We start from the raw sequence: 6039 nt of genomic DNA, 5'->3' as shown, positions 1-6039 counted from the left end.
AATTTTTCATAAGAAAAACAGCCAATAAATTTTGTGTCCTCTATGCAGTTATAAAGAGTAAAGCTTTATTTTTTTCTTTCCATTCAGGCCTTAAGTTAGCCATACTGCTGTGCTGATTATCAATGAAATCTGACATTGAAATACCAAAAGCGTTATATATAAACTGTTTCCCCGGAGCTGAAGATAAATTTCCACATCCAATTTCATGGCAGGAAATATGACATTGCTCTATTTATATATTTACTATTCCTCTACGGCCATACCACGTTGAGTACACCGCTTCCCGTTCGATCAGCGAAGTTAAGCAACGTTGGGTCTGGTTAGTACTTGGATGGGTGACCGCCTGGGAACGCCAGATGCTGTTGGCATCCCTACGTGTCAAGTGGGGTTGGTGGAGGATTAGTGCCCCTCCCTGTAAAACAATTAACTCTAAGCCGTTGGCCACCCCGTTTGGGATACATGGCGTCTGGCAATGAATGAATGAAAAAAAAAACTATTCCTCTATCATATAACATATACTTTGTATTTTCACCCTCAGGAGCATCATGAATACTTAGAGGTATTATCTAGACAATGAAACATATTATCATTAACTATAATGAAAACAAGCTATATAAACTTTATTTTTCTTATTCTTAATATATAGGAGTTCAGAAAACTGGATGCATATTGAAAAAAAAAAAAACTTTTTCTCTAAGAAACGTAATTAAATGCCATTGCATTCATTTTTTGGGTTCTCCTTTCTCCATGAACCTTATTAATCACTTCATAAGAAACATACTGTGTGCATTTCTTGTTGAAAAATAATTCATGTAGGGACGGGCTTAGGGGCTTTGACTTGAAACATGGGGACTTTTGATTTCTTTAGGGATATTTGGACCAAAAATGAATTTTCGGGTTGACAACACCATACCAGAATAAGATTTCTCAGATGCAGTGCGCCCATATTAATGCGTTGATCTTATACTACCAATATTAAATATACTGATGCCAGCCATAATCTTTGCTTTATTTCCACTACTTTAATCTGTTTCAGGTTTCTAATTTCTATTCCACTTTTTTCCATATATTTCAGTGATATTTTTCTCCACTGGTTTTTCTGGTCCTCTTTTATTGCAGCCCATATTTTTTCCAATAGTTCATTTCCTCTTTCTTCTATATTCTTTATATATTTTATCCTGTGATGTGATGTGACGTTGTTAAGGTATTGCCTTTACAACGGCATATTTGTAACAGTTTCGGGATAATTCGCCGTAAGTGATATTCGCCGTCACAACAATAACAAGACAATTCGACCTCAGGACAGAATCGGGAAGAGATTCCGATCCTTTCTTAGCCTCCAGTGTGATGATCTTTCAGTGAAGTATAGAGACTTAAAATAAACAGTACGGCATGTGCAAGCATGCAATGGCATAATGCAGTTGAATTTCACTGGGACACACACTGGATGGCTGTTTTTTCGTATTTTGGAAGACGCAGACACCATTACATTAAGGTAGGTCATGTACTGTTATTTTGTGGCTCGGAGAACTGCTGGAAGTAAGCTGTATCCTCCAGTCCCGATCCGTCGGCAGGGGAGGGGTAACTTAGGCCGGCATCAGTATATTTAATATTGGTAGTATAAGGTAAACGCATTAATATGGGCGCACTGCATCTAAGAAATCTTATTCTGGTATGGTGTTGTCAACCCGAAAATTCATTTTTAGTCCAAATATCCCTAAAGAAATCAAAAGTCCCTACGTTTCAAGTCAAAGCCCCTAAGCCCGTCCCTACATGAATTATTTTTCAACAAGAAATGCACACAGTATGTTTCTTATGAAGTGATTAATAAGGTTCATGGAGAAAGGAGAACCCAAATAATGAATGCAATGGCATTTAATTACGTTTCTTAGAGAATTTTTTTTTTTTTTCAATATGCATCCAGTTTTCTGAACTCCTATATATTAAGAATAAGAAAAATAAAGTTTTTTATATCTTGTTTTCATTATAGTTAATGATAATATGTTTCAGTCTAGATAATTCCTCTAAGTATTCATGATGCTCCTGAGGGTGAAAATACAAAGTATATGTTATATGATAGAGGAATAGTAAATACCGTATATAAATAGAGCAATGTCATATTTCCTGCCATGAAATTGGATGTGGAAATTTATCTTCAGCTCCGGGGAAACAGTTTATATATAACGCTTTTGGTATTTCAATGTCAGATTTCATTGATAATCAGCACAGCAGTATGGCTAACTTAAGGCCTGAATGGAAAGAAAAAAATAAAGCTTTACTCTTTATAACTGCATAGAGGACACAAAATTTATTGGCTGTTTTTCTTATGAAAAATTCTACGAATTATTAATGAATATCTGAAATCCCTAGGTTTTTAAGAATTTTGCTTGGGCATCTTTCCATCCCTACGCCTTTGAAAATTAGTAAAAAATCCCTAGGTTTAGGGATATGTCCCAACAGTTGGCAACACTGCTGTGGTAAGGTGAGTAAAATAGGGCATCAGATAAATGTGGTGTAAAAAATGAAGGCCCCGTTGATGGCCAAAGGCTGCTGGGAACTGGAATACTCGGCCATACAATACTCACATTCTCTTAGCCATTCACAAAGACCTAATTCTATTTTTCCTTTCTGGCAGGATGTTCTGAGTGAGTGCCAGTTCAAAAGCCACACCTCAGTGAAGCAGTGATGACCCTCACACCAAGATCTCTGGCTGATGCTCAGAACTGTTGGCCAAGATGGGCCGGGCAGTGTAGTGAAGGATTTTATCACCACCTCTTTAAGGCATGGCAGTGCTTGTGCATTTCTTCTTGTGGAGATGGGTAAAGAGTTTCATTTTCTGCTCCTTTTTGTTATTTTTCTTCAGTGTGTTACATGCTGTAGTGCTGCGATATTATCCTCCATAACGTCATGACCCCATTATTGCAGAATTTTAATTCCCCAAAGAATATATTTTTACTTTCAGGCAAACACAATTTTGTGGATAAAAAAATGGTTTTCTGATTATTTTTTGTTGTTCATTTTGACTCATTTTCAGAATTGCCTCGTTTCCCTGTTTTTCCTGCCTCCCCCTTCCCTCGATTGAACGTGGGAACCCATGCAGAGAAAAGACGCTTTTTCGCTGGAAAATAATGATTAATATCAAATAGATTGAATAACAACTTGGAAAACCCATGTTTTATCCAAACCTAACCACATCTGACTTGACCTAACTGGGTGCCTTTGCTCCTCAGAACCTCCAAAGCATTAATGTAACCCCCTCTAACCCAGCCACACTGCAGGGAAGAAAAATGAGACAATGAAGTTGGCAGTTTTAAGCATTAATCTAACTTTATCCAACTAAGGAAATGGTCAAGGACGAGGTTGTTGCTGGTGATGAGAGGAACCCATAGAATCCATAACACTGTATACCCACTGTTTGCCAGTCAGTATAAAAAATGCAGCACATCCTTGTATATACAGTCACTGTAGTGTACAGTCATTTGCTTATGAGATCAATAAGAATTTAACATTTGTGTCTTTTACAGTCACTGTGATACTTGATTTCTCATTACCAGTCTGTGATCTTTTTCTGGCTTACATGATTACAACCCAAAATTCATTAAACGATTGCTTTTCAGAAATGTATGGCAGTTGTAAAATGAGGGTGTGCTGTACCCAACAAAGCATCACAGGATTAGCAAGTGCAAAAGCAGGTGAATGTCCAGTAATGAATGTAGTAATCCCTCCAATATCCGGATCAATAGAGCCATCGGTAGGTTCGGTTATTGGTTTCATCCGGATATTGGGCCCCAGCTTATGGACCCTAACTCAGAGAAACACCTATACAACTCCCTCTGGACATGCATAGCACCTATTTAAGACCCAAATCACACCAATAAGGCATATAAATGACTGAAATAAATGCAAAAGAAACATAAAATGAGGGTTTAAAAGTATGTTCATACATTAATAAACATTCTGGTACTTATGGACCCTAACCTAGCCTAACTCTGAAAAACACATTCCTACTGCACATGCATGAGGTAAGTATAGTATGGAAAAAAGTACAGTATGAAACATTCTGGTAAGTATAGTATGGAAAAAAGTACAATATGAAACATTCTGGCTACTTACAGCAAGTCCCTGGCCACCTCGAATAACCGCCTCCTCTCGGACTCTGACAGTAAGAACGATTTCCTGAAGCACTTGCAGTACACTCTTCCTGAAGTCTTGCACTGAACTTAGTCAATAACACACGGAAGTCCGTTCTCTTCAGAGTGTTCACTTTAGTCCAAATAATGTTCCATTTTAATTTCGTGTTGCACATTAACTTTTCCCAATTTTTTTTTATTTTCCAAAGCCAAAACAAAGAAGGTTAGTTACGTTAAATTTTGTTTCCACTGAGTCTTTTCTCTCATTTCGAAAACCTTAACACAACACACCGTTTTTCACTGCACAACACTCAAAATTCCCGTGTGGTCTAGTGGAGAAGTTCTTGCTGTTTATTCACTGTCAGAGTCCGAGAGTATCACTGGCAGGCGACCAAGGGGTGCATCGCTGGGTCGTGGTGATGGCGTACCGACTACAGAAGACTCTGACGAAAGCCGCAAACTCACATCGAGCGGTGACTCCACTGTAGCTGATGTGCTGGGCTGTGGCTCGGAGCATGAGGGCCTGTCTTGGGGAGGCAACGGAGTGGAGCCAGGGCTTGGCACAGCGGGGGTCACGGGCCTGAAAAAACTGTCAATCGTTGACTGACGCAAGGACCGACGATTCTGGCGATTGATGATGCGCTGCCGGAAAGCACGCACTTCCTCCACAAGTCCCAAGGGCCCCATCTCCCTGTCGCAGTCCGGGTGTTCCAGGTAGTCTAGGACGAACTCTAGATGTTCCCGGAGTGCGCTCAGCTTGGGGATGGCTGGAGTAGTGTCCTGCTGAGAGGAGTCCGCATCATCGTCGCCTTGGTCGTCGGAATCTTCAAGTTCGGGACTGACACCAGCAACCGAAGACGCGATCTCGATATCAGACAACGTCTGATACCCAGGATCGCCCTCGTTGTCGTCCAACCACTCACGTACATCGTCCACATCAACAACGTCGCCGTGCGTACGTAGCCGTGCATGGAAGTCATCCACGTCACAGCCCAGAAAATCGTACTCCACATCTGTTCCGAGAAGCAGACGAGACCAACCATTTTCAAGAGTTTTCACAGGGACTTCCTTCCATGCACTAGCCCAGTTGTACAGCGCAGACTTGATGTTGTAGCGGCGAAGGTTTTCCAAAGTCCGCTTGCCTCGAGTGTCACGTCCTTCCCTGCGCTCGTCCTCGTCCTCGAGAACAACCATCACCTCGTCCAGGAACTTCCGACGGTACAGGCGCTTTGTTGCCACGATCACTCCTTGGTCCATGGGTTGAATGAGAGCAGCCGTATTAGGTGGCAGAAACATGCACCTAATACGGCCATTCTCAGCAACCAAGTCCTTGTCACACGGGTGGGCAGGTGCATTGTCGAGCAGAAGGAGAGCCTTTACCTGGTCGCGAGGGATTCCCAGTGTCTTCGTCTGGTACTGGATGACCTCCTTGACGAAGTGATGGTGAAACCAGTCTTTGAAAATCATAGCTGTGAACCATGCTTTCAAAGAATGGTACCATACAACAGGAAGGACATCCATCACCCCACGAAGGCACCGAGGCTGCTTTGCACGGCCAACAACAACGGGCTTAAGCCGGTGCATGCCGTTAGCACTGGCACAACACAAAGCAGATATCCGTTCCTTAGAAAGCTTCCGGCCAGGTACACGCTTCTCCATCTCCTCGGCTAGAGTGTTTGTTGGCAGCGAGCAATAGAATAGGCCAGTTTCGTCTGCGTTATAGACTTGACCGAGAGTGAGGCCCTGCCTGTCGATCAAGCCTTTCACCTTGTGCCGAAACTCGTCAACTCCATCCTCGTTAGCGTCCAATGCTTCGCCATGTGCTTTACGGTTAGTAAGGCCATGTCGCAACTTGAACGCGAAGAGCCAACCCTCGGATGCCTTGAAGTCTAGGGCGTCGTGAAGCCTT

The 6039-nt window shown here is 41.9% G+C and overlaps 1 non-coding gene across 1 annotated transcript; it reads left to right on the top strand.

Moving 5' to 3' along the window:
• The first annotated feature begins 249 nt into the window (after nt 1–249).
• Nucleotides 250–368, top strand: LOC145409446 (5S ribosomal RNA). The gene has a single exon (XR_013899101.1). It is a non-coding gene; the product is annotated as a 5S ribosomal RNA (ribosomal RNA).
• The last annotated feature ends 5671 nt before the right edge of the window (nt 369–6039 follow it).

This window comes from Coenobita brevimanus, chromosome 80 (genome assembly GCF_032717465.1).
Source record: "Coenobita brevimanus isolate Jiangsu-jjx chromosome 80, ASM3271746v2, whole genome shotgun sequence".
NCBI lineage: Eukaryota > Metazoa > Arthropoda > Malacostraca > Decapoda > Coenobitidae > Coenobita > Coenobita brevimanus.
The sequence above is the reverse complement of the archived record's forward strand: the minus strand, read 5'-3'. Positions and strand labels throughout refer to the sequence as shown.